The 24,854-nt window shown below is 43.4% G+C and overlaps 1 protein-coding gene across 3 annotated transcripts in view; it reads left to right on the forward strand.

Annotated features, from left to right (window-relative positions):
* The first annotated feature begins 1,417 nt into the window (after positions 1-1,417).
* LPP (LIM domain containing preferred translocation partner in lipoma) overlaps positions 1,418-24,854 on the forward strand; it is a 654,879-nt gene continuing 631,442 nt past the window's right edge. For all 3 annotated transcript variants that reach the window (XM_081087023.1, XM_081087021.1, XM_081087025.1), the window contains exon 1: positions 1,418-1,577. The gene's annotated coding sequence lies outside the window, so the exon portion shown is untranslated. The remainder of the gene's footprint in view (positions 1,578-24,854) is intronic.

Consider the following 24,854-nt stretch of genomic DNA (forward strand, 5'->3'; position numbering starts at 1 on the left):
GTTTTGGAAGTTTCATGTATAGGCAACTCAGTGTACTCTCAACATTCTTGAATAGGAATTAAGTCCTGCTGGAGGTCAGGGTCTCCTGTTTGGTGGAAACATCCTGGCATTAGTCAGGTGACTTGGATGGGTGGAGGTGAGTTTAGGTGCTTCTGTTGGGCAAGTCACTTTACCTTTTCACTCAAATGTACAAGGGGGACTATGCTTTGTCCTAGCTAACATGAAGCTTTGATAAACTGCTTTAACGATGTGCCAAAGTGAGGGATTATTATTGTAGATATCAATAGGATAGAAATACAAGGAAACAAAGTCCCCAGCCTTGGACCACCTCCCAGGCAATGGCTGCTGCACATTATAACTCCTTGGCATAGTAAATGGTGGTTTCCATGAGTGCGCACATTTACAAATGTCAGAGGGGAAAATTCAACTCTAACTTTCCAAGAACAGGCTTGCTTTTATTCAAATCAGTTCACCCAGTTCGCTGATTTCTTTTTGGAGATATAAGCACAGAAAAAAGTTTCTGGGCTTCAGGACCAGGCTGTAAAATAAACGCTAAACTCCAGGGGTTCCTTTATTTGAGTCTAGGACAGAGGAAGTGGCCTGGAAGCAACGTCATTGTTCTTCAGGGTTGTCAATCAGACCTTCCAGGAACTGATTCCGGGCCAAAGGGAGTTGGAATTCTCTTCACTGGGTGGTCTGCGTGGCCCGCTAACATCTAACCTGGTTCTATCTCTGTGGGAAGGAGGAAGTCGGGGCTCTGACTGGAGGAGGGAACTGGGATTGTGAGTTTGAACACCCAGGTCCCGCGCCTGGGTCGGTGGCGTGTGTGACTCTGCACAAGTCATTTCTCTTCGGAGAGCGTCAGTTTTCTCACGTGGGAAGTGGACGGATTGGAAGTTGGTCTTAGCCAGCTCCGACCTCCTGTACGTTAGGAGTCCTATTGGGAATCCAGGGAGAGACTCAGGACCCAGATCTCGGAAGGAATCTGAGCAGGATCTCTGCTGCTCAGACTGAGCGCCCTAAGTTGGCGCCTTTAAGGGCAGATGCAGGTTCTCCCATTTCTCAAACAGCCCCCTCGACTCGGCCGCTTCCTCCTTCTACATCTTCTTCCTCTTCCTCCAGTGCAGGCAAAGCCTCCACACCTCCTTTCTCTTCCTCCTCTGCGAGCTCCCTGAATCCCTAGGTCCCCTCCTCTCATTTCCAGGAAATAAAATGTCCGCTGTGCGCCCACCTTTTGGCACAGCCCCTGCCCGCCGCGGGCGCCCCCTCCCCCAGCAGGCAGCGCCGCGCGGCTCCCGGGCACCCGCCTTCCCATACCTTACATGGACAAATGCGTGCAGGCAAAGTCAGGAATTCAGGCCCCTGACGTCAGCTTCCAGCTCTCAGGGCACCGCACGGGAGACCGAGGGGAGGGGGTGGGGACGGTGGGAAGGAAGGAGGGGGAAAGGCACCAACCAGCAGTCGCTCCAGCCCTGCCGAAGTTTCACTTTTTGTCTGTGGGTTCGCTCCCGGGCCCCGCGCGAGCTTTCCCGGGATAAGTAGCTTTAGCGAGCAGGGGGACAGCCGGGCGCTGCAAGGTAAGGGCTGGTAGCACGATCCGGGGCGCGGGACACGCTGCGGGGCGCGGGGCCGGGCCTGTCCGGGGCTGGGGACAATGGGAGGGGGAGTGCCTGGGCACCTCCTCCTACGCCTTAGCCTCCGCCTCCAGCCGCCGCCGCCACCGCCGCTGCCCCGGCTGCCTCCTCCCAGAGGTATTGTTGCAAATCCTCCTTCCTTCCCCCTCACCCTCCGCCCGCCGGTGCCTCGGGAACCCCCAGCCTCCCCCGCCGCGAGCGCCTCTGGGGTGGCAGCCGCGCGGGCGCAGGGTGTGGAGTGTGCGCCCTGCCCCGGCCGAAGGGCCCGCGGTGCGGAAGTGCCAGCCGCGGTGCAATCACGGGGTACACGCCATTGAAGGGGGACCCGGAGTTTTTCGGGAAGCTCAGATCGCGGTCTGGGCGGGGTCGGAGCCCTTCCCTGTGTGACCCCAGCCTGGGCCTTTCTGGGCGCGCAGGGGGCGGGGCCACACCCAGCTGCTTAGAGCTTTCGCGGAATCCCAGTTGTCACCATGGAAGGGGCCTAGGAATACAGTTATCCAAGCCCCCATTTTACAGTTGGGGCAACTGAGGTCCAGGGAGAAGGAGGGCCTCCCCAGAAGTCAGTCACTAAAGGCCGACTGTAATGAAAATAAATGGCTCCCAATTCCTCATTTCCGTTCTCCAGCATTTCTCCAGGACCCACTGTGTGCCAGGGGGCATTGGTGGGTTTTTAGGTCGGAGAGTCAGATAAGGCCCAGTTCTTGCCCTCAGAGAGCGCTCAGACCACCGAGGAGCCGAACCTGACCCTAGACAGAAAGTGCTGAGTGCTGGGGGAAAGGCGTGGATAATCATTTAATGGGCTCAGGAAAAGGAGTTTGATTTCCTGGTCCCTGGAGAGCGGACAGTGATGGCCCTTTGATCGGGGCTTTTTGAAGGATGGGAGTTTTCTGAAGCTAGCCAGTGACATGGAGGGAGGTCATTTGCGCTGGAGTGGGGGTAGGGTGGGGGGTGGGGCTGGGGCTGGTGGGATGTTGGGGGCAGGTGGGGGTGGGCTGTAGACCAGAGAATACTAAATAAAATGTGGAGAGTAGAGCTGAAACTGTAAATGTTACTGTGTTGAGGGCATGGGGTTCGAGGGAGAGTACTTGAGATCGGTGGACTTGTGCCCAGGTACTCTGACAGAGCAATGTCTTTGGGACTTTGGTGTGCTATGGAGACCAGAAAGGTATCTCCCAGGCTTCCCTTCCCAGGGATCCACTGCCTCCCAGCCCTCAACACAAAATGCAAAAATTTAGGGGCCTCTCTGAATTACTTTTCTAATACCAGACTCACTTAACTTTATCTCCAATCCTTTCTCCTTCTACCCCCTCCCCTTTTCTAAATTGCTTGCCTTCCAGTAAAACTTGTTCTTACTAAGGTGTCAGTGACTTAATGGCTTACCTTTCTCAGCACTTGTGCATTTTAAGAAAGCCTTTAAGTGGAGTGAAAGGAAGCTACTACCTCCCTTCCCCCCTTCCCAATCCTTACCCTGCCTCACTCTTACAGATGGGGAAATAAAAAGGAAGGGCCAGAGAAAGTGGGTGCTACAGTGAATAATGGTGGATGATGCGGGAGGGGGCGCAATATCTCCAATAGGATTTACTCTACTCCATGACCAGCATTTCTCCTTCCAGGGTTCCTGCTAGCACTGGGGACTGTTAAAAGGAAGTGTGTCTTGCACTGAGTCTTTGTAGGACTGCCCCTCAACTCCAATGCCCAGGCCTTTACAGTCTGGAATGTACACTCTAGGTGGAAGAGAAGTAGTTGGGGTTAGCTGCTTGAAAGGAAGGGTGTAGGCCTGGGACCTTTGGGTTACCAGTGGTTCTCAACCTTCTGGTCCTTTAAATACAGTTCCTCATGTTGTGACCCAACCATAAAATTATTTTCCTTGCTACTTCATAACTGTAATGTTGCTACTGTTATGAATCGTAATGTAAATATCTGATATGCAGGATGGTCTTAGGCGACCACTGTGAAAGGGTCTTTTGACCGCCAAAGGGGTCGTGACCCATAGGTTGAGAACTGCTGGGTTAGGCAGTCCCTCAGGGTCATGCTCACTGTAAGCAGCTGGCCAGCCTAGAGTTGGCTTTGGGGATGGGTAGAGGGAGGAGAACCTGAGCTACTGAGCTGGTTACTATGGCTAGGACTGATTAGGACCCTTGGAGTGACATATTCTGGTGGTGAGGTCATCACTCTGGGGCAGAGTTCCAGCCTGTGGTTGGTGGGAAAGGAGGCTTGATTATGAAGGGCCTTAAAAATGCCAGGCTTGGGAGTTTGGATATGACGTGAAGTCATTATTTGAGGGTTTTGAGCAGGTTGGGACATGACTGAGAGGGGAGGTACTGGCACTGGGAAACCTTCTGCTGCCCATTTCTAGAGAGAGGCAATAATTTGGCCTATGAATATTATCATTGGGTGTTCACTCACTTACTTGACATATATTACTGAGAACCTATTATGTGCCATTGGCAAATATGAAGATTTTATAACAAGTGCCTGTATTTTAGAGACAAATAAGTTGTATTTCATCAGTTCTAAGGTACATTTTTTTTTTCAAATTTTAATATCGCTGAAATTGGGCTCTCATAATCATAGATGTGTCATAGTTGAGCAATTTTTTTCATTCTAAGTTGATGGTACATCTTACAGTCAATGGTTTAGATTTGATAAAAGTTGTTAAGCATATCCTGTATGAATGTACAGTGTTTGGCACTTTATATAAAACACTTTCCCATCAGATATTCCATTTTCATCTCAAAAATCCCCTGAGAACTAGGCCTGGTGACACTGTCATCTCCATGGTAACTCTTGCCCAAGGTCACCCAGCTAATTAGAAATGTGCTCAAAATGACAACCCAGAACTTTGACTCTTGGTGTTAATGTGTGACTTTACCCTGCTGAGGAACTCACATGGATTATTGGGAGAACTGTGGAATAGTCAGATAAGATATGATTTTAGAACTATGGTTTCAATTGCTGGGATGATGATGAGTTTTTGGCCAAGGGCAGAGTGTAACTCACTGGGAAGGTGTAACTCACTGGAATGTACTGGGAAGCCCCTTTAGCCCTGAAATTTGTTGCATTTAATGGAAAATGGAAAGAGGGATAGAAAGTGCCAGGTAACACGGTAAAATCAGAGGATGAAACACACGGCTATTTTTACATAAAGGAGATGAACAGTGCAGGAAGCATACAAGTTCAGGAGCCTACCCACTGCAAACCAGGAACTGGCTGGCCTTGGGAGTATAAAGATGAGGAGGACAGGATTTCTTGAAGACCACGGGTGTACATGCGCATGCGCATGCTGTTTTCCGGGTATGTTTTAGCTGCTCTGCACTGAGGAGGGTCCATTTAAGGGAAGCCAGCACAGAGGGAGTGGTGTCTGAAGAGTTGTCCAAGTGGAGGAAGGACAGGTAAGCCTCAATCTGTGAGGTGGCTTGGGAACGTTTATTCTTGAGGCTGTATTTTGAATGGCTAGCATGAAGTGGGCTGTGGGAATTGGAGAAAGCGGGGGACTTTTGTTTTTTTCTAAGGAGATTTAACTTTACCTTGTAGGCTGTAGGGGCCCTTAACCGGCACTCTAGAGATTCACATGAGAACAAGCCTGGGCAGGACCTCTGAAACCATCTCTGGGAAGAGGTATTTGGATAGTAATGCAGGAAGCATAGTAACACATTTAAGTAATTGGTTGAGTGAACCTGAGACTTTGACCTTGGGCAGTAATTAGGAGTCTTAGCTCTGTGTGTGCATTGGTGGGTGGGGACTCTTCTTGGAACAAGGCTTGGAAGGCTGTGCCTTGCTGGAAGAAACTGAGGTGAGGAAGGGAAGGTACAGTTTGCTGTATGGAGGAAGCTCCTATCCAGGTGGAAATCTGGGGCTTGAAGGTGTGTGTGAGACAGAGAACCTGAGGGTGAGAGGAAGGGAAGAGGGAATGGAAGTGTGTTGTGGGTTGTCTCTAGGTCACCTGGAGGCGTGGAGGAAATGGCCAGTGCTTTCCTAATGCAGATCACAGAAATGAGAAAGGACACAGCTGTATCCTTGAGGCCTTCATCTCTTCTGACTTTCCACCAATAGGGTGAGTGGGTGGCCAGAGTGTCAATGGGATTCATGCTTGGAAGCATTTAAGCCACAGAATTGAGGCTAGAAAATGTTAATCTTCCTATCGTTCTTTCTTAACCATAATAGTAATAAGAATATAACTTTGAAAATCTTTTGAGTGCTTACCATGTGCTTATGGAATTCTCATGCCGATTTATTGAAGTTGGTTTTGTGATTTTAGTTTCATTTCGCAGATGAGATGATGAGTCCAGTTAAATAAGGTTACACCACTACTAAGTGACATGGCCCAGTTTCCGACCTTTGCCTGATCTGTAGCCTCGTCACCACTCTTTCATGCCTCTACAGAATGAAAAATTCAAATCAACATTGATTTCCTGTGTTCTTCCTTGGAATTTAATTCAGTATACATCTATTGAGCGCTGGTGGGATCATAATCAGGGGTTTACCATCAAGGGTGAGCAGTCTCCTCAATTCCACACTAGTGCTCCACCGTTCCCTCTCTTAAGATGTTACCTTTCCCTCTACCCTTTGGGTGTTTTTTCTCCCCAAACCTAACTGGAGAAGTGAGAGCCTCTCTAGCAAATTGTCTGCAACACCCCTCCCCCACAATATTACCCCCTCTCCTCTTTTCTCCTCTCTCCTCCTCTGTAGTGATAAGGATTCTGTACCCTCTCCCCCCAGTTTTACTGAGATATAATTGACATACATCACTGTACTAGTATAAGTTTAAGGTGTACAGCATAATGGTTTGACTTACATATGTTGTGAAATGATTACCACTGTAAGTTTAGTTAGCATTCATCATCTCATATAGATACAAAATAAATAAAAAGCAAAAAAAGACAACAAATTTTCTTTGTAATGAGAACTCTTGGGATTTACTCTAACTTTCATATATATCATAGAATTATTAACTATAGTACATAGTATTAACTATAGTACTTAGGTGATAAGGATTTGATGGAGTGTCTTGACCTCAGTCATTGCCTATGACCTATATTTCCTTGGAAAATGATAGATGTCCTCTGGAGTTGAGCCAAATAGTTCTTGTTGGATCCTGCCCTCCCTATGTCATGCTGACCTCTTCCAAGAAAAGCAGGTTCAGGACTCAAATGCTTCCCTGTGGCCTACCTGCCTCAGGTGGGTCATTTGCATTTTAAAGATTCACAGATGCAGGTATTTTCTGGGATGAGACCCCAAGAATGTCATCCAGCAAAGTTTACTTACTTGATTTTCTCATCTTTGAATCCCTATCATTTCTGGTGCTCTGAAGATGTTTAGTATATTTTTGTGAAATAAATGAACTGAAACAGTGTAAGCATGAATCATCACTTGACCTTATATGTTTGCTTTGTTTTGTCTCCACTCCACTTTAAAATAATTTTCATGAGGATCCCAAGGATACCTTTGTTAATGGTCATGTTCCCAGTAGCCAGAAGAGTGCCTGGCACATGTTAGGCATTCTGGAAATATTTGTTAGGTGGAGAAAGGGATTGGTTTGGGCTTGTGGGCACAGGGCTCCATTGAGATTCACCTATGCCAGTGATGGCGAACCTTTTGAGCTCGGCGTGTCAGCATTTTGAAAAACCCTAACTTAACTCTGGTGCTGTGTCACATATAGAAATTTTTTGATATTTGCAACCATAGTAAAACAAAGACTTATATTTTTGATATGTCTTTTATATATTCAAATGCCATTTAACAAAGAAAAATCAACCAAAAAAATGAGTGTCATAGGTTCGCCATCACTGACTTATGCTATACCTGCCACAGATGGCATTGGGCAGTCCCACTGTCCGGGTCAAGGTTAGGAGTTCTGTGTTGGGTCTTTAAACTAGTTATCCTAAGAGAAATTTCAATTGAAACTGCTCTTTCACTTTTCTCTCACACAGACAGGTGGTTCTGTTGTCTTTGAACATTCCTCTGTTTTCTTATCCATGCCTTTGCCTATGCTGTTTTCCAGTGCCCATAATCATATTATTTATCCAAACTATGTTGGAAAGTCATAGTTTCATATTCTTTCATCACCAGCCTAGTCCCTGTAGTTTCTGGCCTGTCCATTCTCTCTGCTTGTTGTAAACTTATGATCCATTAAATTCAAAGCCCAAACCCACTTTGTGCCATGAAGCCATTCCTGGACTTTCTGCCCCTTCTACCATTCATCTAGCTCAACCTCTTGTATTGATTTCCACACATGTGTACTGAGTGATCACCATATGCTAGTCAGAAATGCTGAATACTGGCTTACAAAGACAAGGGTCTGTTTTCGAGGGTTTTGTTTCCAGCATAAGAGAGAGATTGAAATAGAACATGGTAAGGCCTTAATAGAGTGATGAACAAAGGGCTAATGGGAGCACTAAGAATGGAGTGACCAGCATCTGGAAGGTTTTGAAGAGAGAGTAGGAGTTCATATGGTGAATGGTGTGAAAGAGCATTCCAGGCATAGAGGCCTTGATATACATGCATAACCCTGAGGCCTAAGGGTGCTTGCAAAATAGAAGGGTGTGCTTGGAGATCACTGTGAAAGATGGCCCCGAGGATTAGATTATAAAGGCTGATAGGATAGCTAAGGATGATGGCAGGGGTTTAAGGAGGGCAGGAGGGCTATTGTTACTGTTACAGCAAAGGAGGGCCTTGCTGCCCCTGAGCTTCAGAGAGGTCTGGTGACAAATGGTAGAAGGTTAACACCCCAGGCAGGGGCCTGCTCAGAAGGCTGCTGAAATGTTCCAGGGCAGGAGATACTGTAATTGTATCAGCTCAGCAGAGCAGAGAGGGGAGAAGGGATTCTGGAAGCTGTTTGCTATTAGAATCATATTAGGCAGCTTAGCTCTTACTCTTGTCCTTCCAATTATTTGCTAGTTTATCAGCCTTGGCTGGGAAACCTGTTTTATGTGACCAAAGGTTGTAGGCAGTAGGAGAACCAGCAAGCTGGCAGCCAGTTTCTGCCTTAGAAGTGCAGGCTGGGTCGTGGTGGCCAGAGAGACCTGCTTCCTTATTGCAGTGGAGAGGAAACTGAGGCCCCAGGGAAAGGAACAGACTTGCTCTGTTACATCTTTGACAGCTGAGCTGGAATTGGGCTGTGGCCAGCTCTCTTTCAAAGGTGTTTTTGATTCTGTTTCTGCTGAGCCTGGCCTGACACATTCCTTCTCCACCCACTCCCACCCCAGGGGCTTTGCCTAGGAGAATTTGGGAGGGGATAAAACTTAAGACAGTGGTTCTCAACCTTCCTAATGCCGCAACCCTTTAATACAGTTCCTCATGTTGTGGTGACCCCTAACCATAAAATTATTTTCATTGCTGCTTCATAACTGTAATTTTGCTACTGTTATGAATCGTAATGTAAATATCTGATATGCAGGATGTATTTAGGCGACCCCTGTGGAAGGGTCGTTCGACCCCCAAAGGGGTCGCGACCCACACGTTGAGAACCGCTGACTTAAGAGCTCATTGTTACTAGGCTTGAACCTTGTGCTTTTGCATTTGGAAAACAAAGTGATTAAGATGGTTCAGTTTGAGTTTATGTGTGGTTTGGGAATCTGTTTCTTTTACTTCCATTTATGCCTGTGGCTTGCTTACAAGAACCAAGCTTCTGATTCCTTGATAACTCCCAGGCTCCTTGCTTGTGACAGTCCCACCCCCACCCCTGGCACTCTCCTTTTTCTCCTTTTATTTCTAAGTATTTTTGCTTGCCAGTATAGGACCCGATCCTCCTGTTTTTTTCCTTCCCTCTTAAACCTGCCCATCACAAACCATCTCACAGAACCCATTAGTGTTTCATAGCCTTCATAGCACTTTTTATGTGGTGAATACATTTTACAATTGTTTTTTATTATCCAGTTCCCAACTGCAATCCAGGAGATGTGTCAGCAGGATCAGTCTTGTCTCTGAGTGTGGGCAAGCATTCAGGGGAGAAGAAGCCTTCCCACAGGGTGCCTGGCCTGAAGTGGCAGAGGGAAAATCAGACTCGTGTCTCAAAAACGCCTGTCCTGTGTCTTCATTTTTTCCATAAGTGAGCATGAGAAATGGATGTGAAAGTCCTTAGCAAGCCCCATACACAGGCAAAAACCATTGTTGTTATTTTACCTTGTTGGCATTTTTAGGAGAACACATTTGGATATTAAGGGATTCCTCTCCTTCAATGTTAACCTCCCTTTTCTTTTCTTTCTTTTTTAAAAAATATATTTTATTGATTTTTTACAGAGAGGAAGGGAGAAGGATAGAGAGTTAGAAACATCGATGAGAGAGAAAAATTGATCAGCTGCCTCCTGCATACTCCCTACTGGGTATGTGCCCGCAACCAAGGTACATGCCGTTGACCGGAATCGAACCTGGGACCCTTGAGTCGGTAGGCTGACACTCTATCCACTGAGCCAGACCAGTAAGGGCTAACCTCCCTTTTCTTGTCTATAAAAATGACTGTAGCACAGTACATGCTTAAGAGATAGAGGGACTGTTCTTTCTGGTTTTCCCCGGACAGCCCTGGTTTTTGTGTGCTAATTAGTAACCTTAGCTGCCTGTGTCTGTGACTTTGGAAGAAAACTGAGAATTGTTTTGGAGACTCCAGAATCCTGAGGGTCTGGGCTTTACCATGCTATCATTTGCTTATGCTGTTTTCTCTACCAGTATCATCACCAATGGTTTTTGGTATAGGAAAAACAAAGACCTGTGTTTGAGCCACCCCCTAGCCCTGTGATCTTAAGCAAATTCCAGAATAATCCTGAGTTTCAGTTCCCTTCACACAGAGGTCACATGGTACATCACAGTGTATTTGTGAGAACCAGAGACATATGCATCAAGGGGCTTTTTAAAAGGTAATGCAGTACATAATGTGGCAATTCCTGGTGCCTGGCATGGTGCCTATCACACAGTGATGGCACCTTACCCTTCTGGTGGATACCCTGGGATCTAGACCCAGACAGGTCCAAGTTCGTATCCTAGCTGTGCTCCCTGGGCTGGTCACAGGCACGATTTGGTTTACTGACTTACTAATTCTTAGTAAGACATCTCATTAATGAGGACACTACTGTTGAGAATATGAGGTGTGTGCACAGGTGTTCATAGGCGTTCTTATCTGTGCAGAGATCGTCCGTCACCAGTGAGTGGCTGTGCTGTGTCCCTTCTCCCACTGGCTCATCCCACTCTCTTGGACTTTGTTTGTGTTGTGTTTTCCAGTCTGCGGGGCTTGCTTCTACTACAGCAATTGCTTGTGTCATGGCCTCACGTCAAATCCCCGTGTAGTTCAAATGAGACACTGGTTCTGAGGAGTGGTGTCAGGTCTTCTTCAGAAACGTGTGTGGGAAGCTTTCGTTGGGCACCTAAGCAAAGGGTCTGGACAAGACAGGGCTATTTTACTGACCTTTAAGAACTGTGCTTTGGCCTCCTTCCACTCCAGTATGGGCACCTTGTCTACCACAGTCATTGTCAGCATTCCTTAGTTACTCAGGCCATGAACCAGCAGCTCAGCCCCCACGTAGCAGAGGCTCTGGGACATAGAGGACCTTCCCTATTAGGAGAACATGGCTGAGCGAACGTACTGTGAGTTTGTTGGCATATTTAGGAAATCACATTTGCATGTTAAGGGATTCCTCTCCTCAATATTAGCCTTTCTTTCCTTATCTATAAAAATGGCTGTAGCAACACTATGTGCTTAAGAAGTAGAGGGACTGTTCTTTTTGGTTTTCCCAGGACAGCCCTGGTTTCTGCCTGTGTCCTGGTGTAGTATTGATAGTGTCCCCTTTTATCCTCAGAGTTGTTACGATTTGGAGGATAAATTATATGGTCACCTTACTTGTAGGTGAATATTGAGTAAGGTAGTGTAAGTAATATGCTTAAGGCCAGGCCTAAGATAAGGACTCAGCGCACGTATACTGTTTTTGTTAGAGGAGATGTTAGGCGCTCAAGAAATGTTTGTTCAATGAACTACATTCATAAAGGTAAACTTTGAGGATGTTTGAAATTGATGTCTAGGTTGTAGGCACTTAGAGTTAATTTATTAGATTTGATAAAACATGTTAATAATGTTTAAAATATAAGAAAGTGCCACCAGAGTAGTATAAATGAAGGACTTCTGGAGTGGGTAAGTCCACTGGAACATGTGCAGAAGCTTGTTGGAAGTGCTGGGCCATGGGTTGGACACTGAAGGACAGGAAGGTTTAGTCCAAGATGCACTGGGGCAGCTAAAATTGTTCTGGCTATTAAGAAATAAGATTGAGTTTCTGTCCATGTGTGTATATTAGCTGGCTTTTTGAATCTATTGTTTTCCATCAGTGGCCTATGTTGGTAAAGATCTCTAACTGTAATACCCCAATGTGGTACCAAATTCTGTGCCAAGAGGTCACAGAATAATCTCATTCTTTCTGATGATTTTCCACTGAATATGGTACTTGTTTAGTTCCCAGGAAGAAAACAAAACAAAACAAAACAAAGGCACCTGGAGCTTCTGTCTTGTTTGGTATGAATAATAATCATTTTTAGGAACTGCAGTAGGGAGTTGCCACACTGAGGGTGGGGTATACCATGACTCATGGGAAAGGCAAACTCTGCAGTGACCGGGAGGGTAAGCAGCACCTTTTCTTAGAACGAGGTGAAAGTTAGGTCAGTTTTCCAGTAGTCTTGCTCATTTCCAACCTGGAAATCTGTCTTCTTGGCCACAGCCTAGCAGCTTTACTTGGAGAATAGGGTTCCAGTAATGGCAGCTGAACAGAACCCTAAAGATACATTTGTCCATCTATTTGACAGAATCCTGTGCTTATTTGTACAATACCATGTGCCATGGGTACTTGTAAATGACTGAGTGGAAATCTAGTGTGGGTTTGGGGCATGCAGTTCCTACCTTTAGGCGATCTTTTAAATCAATATAGTTTGTAAAAGTATGTGCTATCCTATACCCACCAATGAAAAAGAAGTATGTATCTCTCCATTTTATCTTATTTGATTTTATTTATTTTTATATTTTTATTGATTTTAGAGAAGAAGGGAGAAGGAGAGAAAAATAGAAACATCAATGATGAGAGAGAATCATTGATTCACTGCCTCCTGCATGCCCCACAGGTGGGATCGAGCCTGCAACCTGGGCATATGTCTGACCAGGAATCGAACTGTGGTCCATAGGTCAATGCTCAACCACTGAGCCATGCTGGCTGGGCTCTGCATTTTAATCTTTATCCAATCTCAGAGATTTCCCTGTTTTGCTTTATCCTGCCTCCTTAATATACCACCAATGAATTCCATGTAATCCCTCCTTATGTCTCCTCCTTTGATTCTAATGTATAAAATACATAAAACTGCCATTCTCTGGAGCATTTTCTCAATTCATTGACATTTTGCATTCTGGCAATGACAGTTTGGCTCAAATAAACGCATAGAAATAAAAATAAAAGAGGTATATGTGCAAATATCTGTTGACTCTAATTGAACGGTGACTAACTAGGAATCTGGGAGAAACTTCACAAATGAAATGACTGTCATTGAATCTTGAAGGAAGAGTGGGAATTTGGTGGGTCAGAAGAAGATAAGGTAGGAAATACCATGGACAGAGACACAGAAGAGAGACAGTGCATGGTGGTTTGAAAAGTTGGAGTCCATGGGGATGACTGCCTAGTAGAGAGGCCTTGGAGTTGAGGTTGGGACTTAGACTGATAAAGGCCTTGATTGCTGCATTGAGGAGTTGAGCCTAAACTATGAAAGAAGCATCAAATATGGAAGTGGGGTGATTGGATCTATGCTTTAGGAAAATAACTGGTTATAGTATGCTGGATGGATTGAGGGGAGGGTATGGGAGATGGTGAGATGTACTGTAACTCAGCCAAGAGATAAAGTGAAGCTGAATTAGGGATGAGGAAATGGATATGGGGGGCATTTCAGAGGTAGATTAGAGGTCACCTATTCTTCTCATTTAAACAATTGTAACCCCAGACTCTGAGCAGTGACACGTGCAAAGTCCATAGTAAAATTGGGCAAAAGGCAGAGAGTGTTAAAAATGGATGATTAGGTACTAAGAATGGTGAACTAAAGTTCATGTGGAATTGTGTGGAGCCACTATTTTGGTGCCACTTACCAAGGAGATCATGTGGTCTAGGCCAGACTGCATGGACCTGCTCAACGTGGAATCCAACAATATAGTCATGGCACTTTCTGCCAGTTCCCATTTTTATAGTGCTTTACAATTGATCATGTGTTTTCCTACACATACAGGTAAATCCTCACAATAGTCCTGTGAGTACTGATTAATATTGTCTAAGTTTTACTGATCAGGAATGTGAGACTGAGAAAGATTAAGTGACTTGCCCAGGACTTCAACTTGAGTTTTCTATTAGCACAATTTCATATTCCTCCTTTTATGAGCCTGGAAAGATCCCCAAGACAGGACCTCATTTTTGTTCAGATTCATATCCTTAAGATTCACTGTGGATCCTGATATGTTCTTACATATTTAATAAATGCTAAATTCATATGTTGAGTAAACGTATGAATGAATACTATAAGTGAAGTAATAAATGACATCTTTAGTTTTAAGAATATCTTTAGTAATGAGAAATCCTAAATGAACTCCTCTGAACATTAATCAGTCTCTTATCAAAACACTACAGGAAAGGACTTACTTAGAATATATTTACTCAACTTCATTAAACAAATGAATAAGCAAACAAAGAAACACTCTTTTACTTGAATACCCCTTCTTGAATTCATCCCCAAAAGTGCATGTCTGCTTTTCTGTGTATGGTGTTTCCTTCTACTTGATATTGTTACAAAAAAAGCTGTTAGGATTTTATATTTATTTTTTTCATAACTAAATACTTCTTGAAATTGATAAATCCTGATTTAAACTTTACCCATGTGCATTCTAGGATAGCTTTATTTTTTTTTTTAAAACAATTAAATATGATTTCAACATGTTAAAAAATGCAATGATAAATATAAGGGGACAAATACCTTTTTCTTCCTTCTTAATTATTTTCTAAAGACAATTATTTCTTTGGCACTTTCACTTTTCCAAACAGTGGCTATCATTTTATCCTTTGTATTATGTGGTTATCTGAATATGTATCTTAATTTCCTCAGGGATGTAGTAGAAAATGCATATGGTTTGGCGGGTCAGACAGGTTTAGGTTCAAATCATGGCTCTGCCACTTGTTAGTGCTTTACAGTTAAACACGTGTAATAACTTTGCATTTGTGTATACGATTACTTAACCTCTTGGAATCTCCAATTCATCATGTATAAAAGGGGATCATAGTGCCTTCCGTGTGGTTCTGCTAAAAAATGTTATCTCTGTCCTCTTTGCTCTTTGTCAACCCACCAGATGATAATACAATCACATCCTTGTCCTTGTATTTTGCCATAGAGTATGACAAATAGTAGACCTTAAGTCAATGTTTATTGGCAGGTTAAGTAAGTTTTAACTTCTTTCAAAGGAGAATTGTAGGCTCAAAGATATAAGATATTTCTATTACTTTTCATACCAGTTGCCATACATACTCCAGAAAGACTTCTAATTTGCAGTCATTCGCAATGCGTGAGTCGACTTTTTCTCTGTGACTTCCCCAGGACTTAACTTTATGACTTGTAGTTGTCTTTGCTAAATTAATATGTAAGCAATGCTATTTCATTATAGTTTTAATTTACATTATTTAATTACTAAAAGTAATTCCCAAGAAATGGTTTAGGTTTGTTTCCCCTTGTGTGAATTGTCAAGTGGCAGTATTTAAAAATGGTCTGGGGAGGGGAAGCTTGTTATGAAAGGACTAAACATGCTTAGTGTTTTGAGTTGCCTAAACTTTATGTATTAACTCATTTTTTTGGTCAATGTTTATTGAGCACTGATTATGTGGGCCAGCTAATATTCCAGGGGCCATACATACTACAAAGAAAAAAATGAATAAAGTCAGGGATCTCCAGTTCAACCTCCTCATTTAACATGGGTGGTAGCTGAGACCTGGAAGAATGAGGTTAATTACCTAGGGCAGTGGTCGGCAAACTGCAGCTTGTGAGCCACATGCGGCTCTTCGTCCCCTTGATTGTGGCTCTTCCACAAAATACCACGTGCGGGCGCGCATGTACAGTGTGATTGAAACTTCATGGCCCATATGCAGAAGTGGGTATTTTGTGGAAGAGCCACACTCAAGGGTCCGAAGAGCTGCATGTGGCTCGCGAGCCGCAGTTTGCCGACCACGGACTAGGCGCAGCCGTGGGCAAACTACGGCCCGCGGGCCGAATCCGGCCCATTTGAAATGAATAAAACTAAAAAAAAAAAAGACCGTACCCTTTTATGTAATGATGTTTACTTTGAATTTATATTAGTTCACACAAACACTCCATCCATGCTTTTGTTCCGGCCCTCCGGTCCAGTTTAAGAACCCATTGTGGCCCTCAAGTCAAAAAGTTTGCCCACCCCTGGACTAGGGTCATACAGCTTGTTTTGTAGCAGAACCAACCATTTATTTGAACAGTAACTGTGATTTAAAATGTTTAGTATTAGTAGCCTTTTAAACTATGGGAAACATCCTGGGAAGTTCTGAATAGTGATGTCTAAACAACATCTCCAACCCATATCTATATTGAGAAAGCAGAGTCCTGATTTAGAAAATATGACTACCTTTTTTTAAAAAAACACATATTTTTTATTGATTTCAGAGAGGAAGGGAGAGGGAGAGAGAGATAGAAACATCAATGATGAAGAGAGAGAATCATTGATCTGCTGTCTCCTGCACGCTCCCAAATGGGGATCAAGCCTGCAACCTAGGCATGTGCCTTTGACCAAAATCAAACCTGGGACCCTTCAGTCTATAGGCCAATGCTCTATCCACTGAGCCAAACCACCTAGGGCAATTATCTGGTTTTTAGTCTCATAGAGAACTCCTTCCTAGACCTCTTTGCCTCTTACATTTATTCATTCTTAAATGAATAAACTTATTTTTAAAACAGGACTAGAAAACAAAACAATTCTGATCCAACTGTGAACCTTCTTGGGCACGTTTTTGGTAAATGGGAAGAACAGGAGACACATTTCTCTTATCAAATAAAATAGTCAATTTAGATTTAATATGGTAGTTATCCTCAGGTAATAAAAATTCAACTAACTTGCCATAACTAGTTTAAAGTCAATTAGGAGCCTCATATTCCTTACTTGCTGGGTAAAATTTAATAGAACTTCAGTTAAGCATTTATTGCTTATTTAATTCAAAATTAAGTTAATCACCACGGTTGGTAACAACCACTGAGCATTTAATTAACAGTCAGCAAACTATCTTATTAAGTCTAAATACGATGCAGACAGGTCTTGTTTATTGCCATCAGTTTGCAAGCACCACCCCAAAGGGCCTTAGGTTTTCTCTTGGCTTTACTCTTCTGATTTGTCATCTTCATTTTCTTCTGGTTGACACTCTACTTGGGTGAAGGCGTTGAAGAGGCAGGAGTTCATAGTGTTAGGGGAGCTTCTGGCTTTGGGCATAGCTGAGAAATTTCTGTTCCATTGCATTGCATTCCATTCTTCAAGAATTATTGAGCACATTTTTTGTGTAAGACATTCTTTTAAACACTTAAGAATATATAGAGGAGGTCATGCTGACATATTTATCATTATTCTTTCATCTTAAGATATGAAAAAATTGAATTAATTCATTCACCTAACACACTTATTGGACTAAAGTTTGTAAGGTATTTTGCTGAGTGCCAGGGATACCATCATGATTTGGACAAAGATCCTTGCTCTTATGGAAGACAAGTATGAGAGGTACGGTAGTAGCAATATTGGATAAGGTGCAGCTGTAGGAGAACTAAAGTTCCTTAAATGCTGTGATTCTTAAGATAGTGTTTTCCAAAATGTTAGAAATGTCCTATGGCACAAAGGTCCTATAGCCAAGTGAGTTTGGAAAAGTTCAAGTTAAACAAAATTAAATGGGCTTTAAAAAAAAAAAAAACTTTATTGTTGAGATTATTACAGATGTCCCTCTTTTTTCCCCCTCCACCCGGTTACCACCCCACCCCAGGCCTTTGCCACCTTACTGTCTGTGTCTATTGGTAATGAATATATGAACTTTGTTTAATCTCTTTCTGCACCCCCCCCCATTCCTCTTCCCTCTGAGAATCATCAGTCTCTTCCATTTCTATGCCTCTGATTCTATTTTATTCACCAGTTTATTCTGTTCATTGGATTTCTTATTCGTTTATTTTGATTTTTATATTCAATTGTTAATAGTGTGTATTTGTTGCCATTTTTTTAAATCTTTTTTCTTCTCCTTCCTCTTCTTAAAGAATACACATCAACATTTCATATAATACTGATTTGGTGGTGATGAACTCCTTTAGCTTTTTCTTGTCTGTGAAGCTCTTTATCTGACCTTCAATTTTATTTTTTAAAAATATATTTTATTGATTTTTTACAGAGAGGAAGGGAGAGGGATAGAAAGTTAGAGACATCGATGAGAGAGAAACATCGATGAGCTGCCTCCTGCACGCTCCCCACTGGGGATGTGCCACAACCAAGGTACATTCCCTTGACAGGAATCGAATCTGGGACCCTTGAGTCCACAGGCTCTATCCACTGAGCCAAACTGGTTAGGGCCTGACCTTCAATTTTAAATGATAGCTTTGCTGGGTAGAGTAATCTTGGCTGTAGGTCCTTGCTATTCATCACTTGGAATATTTCTTACCACTTTCTTCTGGCCTGCATAGTTTTTGTTGAAATCAGCTGATGGGTATTCCCTTGTAGGTAACTAACTGCTTTTCTCTTGCTGTTTTTTAAGATTCTCTATTTGTCTTTAGCCCTTGACATTTTAATTATGATGTGCCACACACGCACATAATATGAATGTTGGTACACTTTAAGTTGCCCTAGAGGCTCCTTACACTATCTTCATAGTTTTGGATTCTCTTTTCTTTTTGTTTTTCTGGTGGGGTGTTTTTTGCTTCCTCATATTTTCAAATTGTTGATTTGATTCTCAGAATTGTCTACTCTACCATTCAATCCCTGTATATTATTCTTTATTTTAATCAGTGTATGCTTAATTTCTGACTGGTCCTTTTCCATTTTTTTTTTTTTTGAGGTTTCTAGAAGATTCTTGAGTAACTTTATAACCATGGTTTTGAACTCTATATGCAGTAGTTTGCTTTCTTCCATTTTTAAACTTAGTGTCTTTGTTTCCACATTTTGGCTGCTTCCCTGTGTTTGTTTCTATGTATTGGGTAAAGCTGCTATGTCTCCTTGAGTTGGTAGAATGAAGGTTGGTAGAGTGTAGTAGGTGTTCTATAGGGCCCAGTGGCTCAGCCTCCCCAGTCATCTGAGCTGAGAACTCTAGGTGCACCCTTTTGTGGGCTGTGAGCACAGTCTTGTCGTAGTTGAGAGTTGATTGCTGTTGGTGTCACTGGGAGGAATTGACCTCCAGGCCAATTGGCTGTGAGGACCAGCTGCGACTACAGGGGTAGAGCTGCTGTGCAGGAGACACCCCTATGGAGCAGGACTTGCTTCAGTGGGGCTTTGGTGCTCACTGAGTCTGCCCTTTGAGTGTTACTTATAGATGTGTAGAGTTGTAATCTGTTAGTGTCTGACGACCACTGGATACATTGGCTCTTGGGCCTCCAGGGAGGTGCAAAGTCAGCCAATGCCTGGGACCACCCAGCAAGAGCTACAGAGAGATCTGCAGATTCCTCCTCTTTGTATCAGGTTTGGAAGTGCCCAGATGAGGCCCAGCTGTGAAGCAAGGCAAACTGTGCAGGTGCCAGATCTTGGGCCTTTTGTTGATAGGTTTGGGGCTCCCTGACCCAGCTGGAGCTTGTTTGCAAAAGCTGCTGCACACAGTTTGGGTGGGGTTATAAATTGGATGAGGCAGGGTCTTAGGGAATCACCAGGGCGGAGCAAACAGAAATGGCTGTGAGTCAGCCCTGAGACCGGGAGGTCCCAGCATAGGAACCATGATCCCTGCAAGCACCTCTGTCTGGGAGAAAGCTGCCCTTGAGTTCCTGCCCTGATGCCAGACAATCTAGATCTTCCCCGTATGTGTCTGTGTCCCCCAAAGCTTCGCTCTGCTGCTGGAGCTCAGAGGAAGCAGGGCATTGTAAGTTCAGTTCATGGTACTGGCCTTTTAAGAGGAACACCTGGGTCTCCAGCAGCTTCCATGTTACCGAGCTCCTATCTACACTGGTTTTTACAGCTCATAGTTCTTCCTGTGCGTAGGGGCACTTTTTCCCAGCTCTGGGACTCTGGGCTGGGGGTCTCTGGCCACACATGGGTGCTGGACCAGCCTGTTCCGTGCCTCCGCACCTCCTACCAGTCTTAGTGTGCTTTCTTTTCTACTTCTCTTGTTGTAGGACTTCCATTCAGCCAGCTTTCCAGTCATTCTGGATGATGGTTGTTCTGGATTTTAGTTGTAATTTTGATGTGGTTGTGGGTGAGTACAGGTGCTTACCTATGCTGCCATCTTCAAAACTTAAATGGGTATTTTTAACATTAGATTTTTCTGAGCCTTCAGTAAAGGAATGCACATTGTGACCTTCTAAGAGGTTTATTTCCCAAAGTCATTTGATCATAGACTTATCCCCGCCCCCGACACCCCCTCCTCCCCAGGACATTTATTGGGCTTAGTGCTCCCATGTACTTTAGGAGAAGCTTCTGTGAACTATGGGTCCAGTCTACCAGCATCTCAGCCTCGGAGGGGTACTCAGGCATACATCTTAGTGACTGTTGGAAGTTCTAATTGGGTTGGAAGTTCTAATTGGTATGAAAGGTATGCAGATAAAATGAGTGACTTCAGACATAGAAACTTCTGCCTGGGGTTGAGTGTGTGGAATCAGAGCCGGTTTTCCTCAGGGAAGAGAGCTGGGCCTATGTGTGAGAGAGTTTGTATGAGAGAGGCATGGAGGATTGCCAAAGAGTCACTGGGAATAAAACAACCATGAAATTTTGACATGACTGATTGGGTTGAGATACTATAACACATGGATACAACTTAGACCAATTTTCATTTAGCCTAAGTCTGGATAGATAAGAGGCGGCAGGCTTTTTGGTGCAGAACTCAGCTTTAGGCCTTGTTCCAACTGAGTGACTGCCCATCTACTGACTCACTCACTTCTGTAAGGCATTCTGACTCGTCTGGGGCAAGGCCTCAGGCCTTGTCAATCACAATCTCTTTTCAGAGTGGGTCTTGGCTCCTTGGTGAATGGCTTAATTCTGGCAGGTCTAGTTTCCATTTACTCCATAACACACCATTTTCTCCACCTTTCCTCCTTCCCTGCCTTCACATTTTCTGATAAATCATTCTCATCCACCTGTATCAATCTTTTCATGTAAGGCAGACTACCCTTTTATAGTCTTCCTGAAAAGTCATTTACTTTACTTAAAATAGTGTTACTAGTTTTCTCCTCTTTAGCAGTAATCAGCAGATAGAACATACTAGGTGAAATGGAGGATAATCTATTTATCTGGTCTACCATACCATAGGAATTGTGACTCCAGGCTGTGTTCTTTCAGTATCCACCTTGTTATCCATCTCTGTGCAGAAAAGAGCATAGGCAAGGAATGGGGAGATCTCAGTTCTCTTTCTGGACACAAGTTTTTCCCCTGTCTGAGCTCATCTATTTATGAAATGTTAGGTGTAGGCTATGTACTCTTAGGGACCTTTCAACTAAAAATGTTGAGTGTTAACATTTGCTAAATCAACATAAGCTGGATTCAATCAGGATTGTTTGATCAGCCACATATCGTTGAGCCTGGCAATATGAGGAAGTGTGCAATGAGCAAAACACCATGTCCATGCATAGTAGACATTCAATGAAAACTGGTTCTTCTGTACCCAGCCTCCTTTTGGACTCATTTTCTTTATATTGTCTGTTATTTTTGGTCATATCTCCATCTCCTCTGCCACTCAAGCTTATCTCTTTGCTTACACTCTTCCTACTGTAAATTTTTCTTTCCCATTCCCCTATCTCTTGAGGATTCCTTTTTCCCTTCTGGCCCTGCCTATGGAGGGTGTGTACTCTGGAGCCTTCTGAAAATAAATGGTTAGAATGGTGGTGCAGAACAGGGAGTGTTTGTGCTGGTTCATTGCACATCTTTTTAGGAGACTGTATGTTCTTCAGAACTGTTTCTTTATTGAATAAATATTATTCAATGAATGAGGCCAAGTCTTGCCCTTAAGGATCCCATATTGGAGGTGAAAAGCTTTCTGACTTCTTTTTGACATGGTGGGAACTGCAGTCAGTGAGGAACATGATACATCAGAGAGAAGGATTTTGCTAGGTTCTCTGCATAGATTCTAGAGCACCTGGGAACATTAGTCACTGGAAAACTTAAGCTTATTTTGAAGACCTTGAAAAGGCAGCCCATGTGCTTCTTTTCATCATATACTTGGAGAGACAATTCAGGGATGAAGATATCAGCAGGCATCCTGGCTACAGGGCAGACCAGAGGGCATAATATGGGCTGGTGGTACAACTCTTCAAGAGTGATGTGGCAGAGAGCACAGGACACAGCCCAACCCAGAGATACCGTCCACATGCGGAGGGGCCATTGGTATTGAGGTTTGGTTCCACTCCAGTTAAGATTTTCAAAAGTTAGGAATTTACCTTGAGAGTCCTTTTGTTTCTTTTTCTTTGTATTAAACATAATGCCTTTCAGCCTTTGTGATTAATCCTTTGGATTTCCCCAGTTACATATGCCTGCCTGAAAAATCCAGAAACATTTTGAAAGCTTTGATCTAAATGTACAGTTCTTAAGAACCTGGGCTCTGGAGCTAGATTGCATCCTGGCTCTACCATTTAATACCTCAGTTTGTTAATCTCTTTAGGCCCCTATTGCCTTCTCTATAAAATGGGGATAAGAAAATTACCTATCTCCTTGTTATGAAGATTAGATGAGTTAATACATAGCAAGCCCTTAGAACCAAGCCTGACACATGATAAGCCCTATTTAATATTAGCTGCTGTTATTATGTGCTATCTTCATAGAGTCAGAACATTGTGAAAAGATCCTGGAGATGAGTGTGCTCTTTTGGTCATCTGTTTGAAGAAACTTTTAATTTTGAAATAATTTTAGATTTACAGAAAAGTTGGTAAAGATTGTACAGAGAATTTTCGTACACCCCTCACCCAGTTTCCCTCATTCTTGACATCTTATATTACCATGGTACATTTGTGAAAACTAAGAAACTGACATTGGTACATTGCTGTCATCTAAACTCTAGACTCTATTTGGGCTTCATCAGTTTTTCCATTAACGTCCTCTTTCTTTTCCAGGATCCAGTCCAGGGTTCCACATTGGTTCCTCTGACTGATTGCTTCTAGTCAGCCTTGAAACTTGGCAGCTTCTTCCCCTCCACCCCAGATCCCTACCCCAAAGCTGGCTTGTTTCTCCTCCATCGTGTCTCTCTAGTACTCTCCATTTTACTAGCACTTACCACATTGTAATTCTACAGTCTGTCTCCCTCACCAGAATAGGAGCTCCCTGAATTCAGGGGCCATGCATGCCTTTTTTTCATTGTATCCTCATCTCCCAGCACAGCACCTGGTACGGAATAGGTGCTCTATAAATATTTGTTGGATGAGAATAAAATTTAGTTATTATATTTCCATGACTTTAAAACTCTCATTTTTTGTAATAGCTGGGGAAAGATTCTTTATAGAGAAGCCTGTTACAATCTATAATGTAAAATGAATAAGCTGAAGTGGCTGTGGTTGAAGTGGGACAGGACAGGACCCACTTTTCTTGCACTTCTCTGCTTTTTCTTTTTTTTGGAAGGGCTTCTGGCAAAGCAGGGCTTAAAAATCACTGCAATCCAGCCTCTTTGTTTTCTGGGGAGGAGAATGAGGCCCTCAAATGGGGAATCACAATGCTGGGTGAAGCTGGAAGCCCAGAGAAGGTAAAAAAAAGAATAGAATGGGCCTGGCCAGTGTCGCTTAGTGGTTGAGCGTCAATCTATGAACCAAGAGATTATGGTTCAATTCCCAGTCATGGCAGAAGCTCGGGTTGCAGGCTCAATTCCCAGTAGGGGGCGTGAAGGAAGCAGCTGATCAATGACTCTCTTTCATCATTAATATTTCTATCTCTTTCTCCCTCTCCCTTTCTCTCTGAAATCAATAATATATATACACTGAGGGTCCAGATTATTATGACCACCTGACGTTTGTAGGCAAATTAGCTATAATCTCACGCTGAGGTTGCTAGAGGGCCAGACCATTATAAATAGGGAAGCAGGTTGTTTACCACGACAGTAGAAGTGATTTTTTTCTAAAGATATGGGTAAACAATGCGATTTAACAGCCTTTGAATGTGGGATATATATTATGATGAGTGGCCAGATTATTATAACCACCTCATCAGTACTTTGTTGGGCCACCTTTTGCCTTCACTGCGGCGATTCTTCTTGGCATTGACTCCACAAGATGTTGAAAGGTAATGCGAGGAATCTGACACCATGCCTGATGAATAGCACTGTCCAGTTCTGTGAGATTTGATGGTTGTGGAACCAGCTGCCTGATGGCTCTTTTAACTTCATCCCACAAATGCTCAATTGGATTGAGATCTGGTGATTGTGGGGGCCACCTAAGCAAGGTAAAGTCTCCCTCATGTTCTTGAAACCACTCCTGCACAATGCGAGCACCATGGCATGGCGCATTGTCTTGTTGGAAGAAGCCATCTCCATTGGGATACACCATCAACATGATAGGATGAACTTGATCAGCAACGATACTTAGGTATGTTGTGCTATTCAGACATTGTTGCACACGAATTAAAGGGCCCAAATCATGCCAGGAAAACATGCCCCAAACCATAACACTGCCCCCACCAGCTTGAAGGGTTGTACTCATGCATGGGGGGTGCATGCTTTCATGCTGTTTCTGCCCAATTCTCACTCTGCCATCTGCATGATGCAACTGGAAACGTGATTCATCGGACCACATGACTTTTTTTTTAATGCTCAACTGTCCAATCCTTGTGTTCCTGTGCAAATTGGAGATGTTCTATCTTGGTAACTGTAGACAGCAAAGGTGTTCAAACAGGCCTTTGGTTTCCATATCCCATATGATGCAGTGTATGGCTAATTTGCCTACAAATGTCAGGTGGTCATAATGATCTGGCCACTCAGAGTGTATATATATATATATATATATATATATATATATATATATACATGCATCCCACGTTCAAAGGTTGATAAATCACATTGTTTACCCATATCTTAAGAAAAAAAT

The sequence above is a fragment of the Myotis nattereri genome (assembly GCF_964212035.1).
Source record: "Myotis nattereri genome assembly, chromosome: 3".
Lineage (NCBI taxonomy): Eukaryota > Metazoa > Chordata > Mammalia > Chiroptera > Vespertilionidae > Myotis > Myotis nattereri.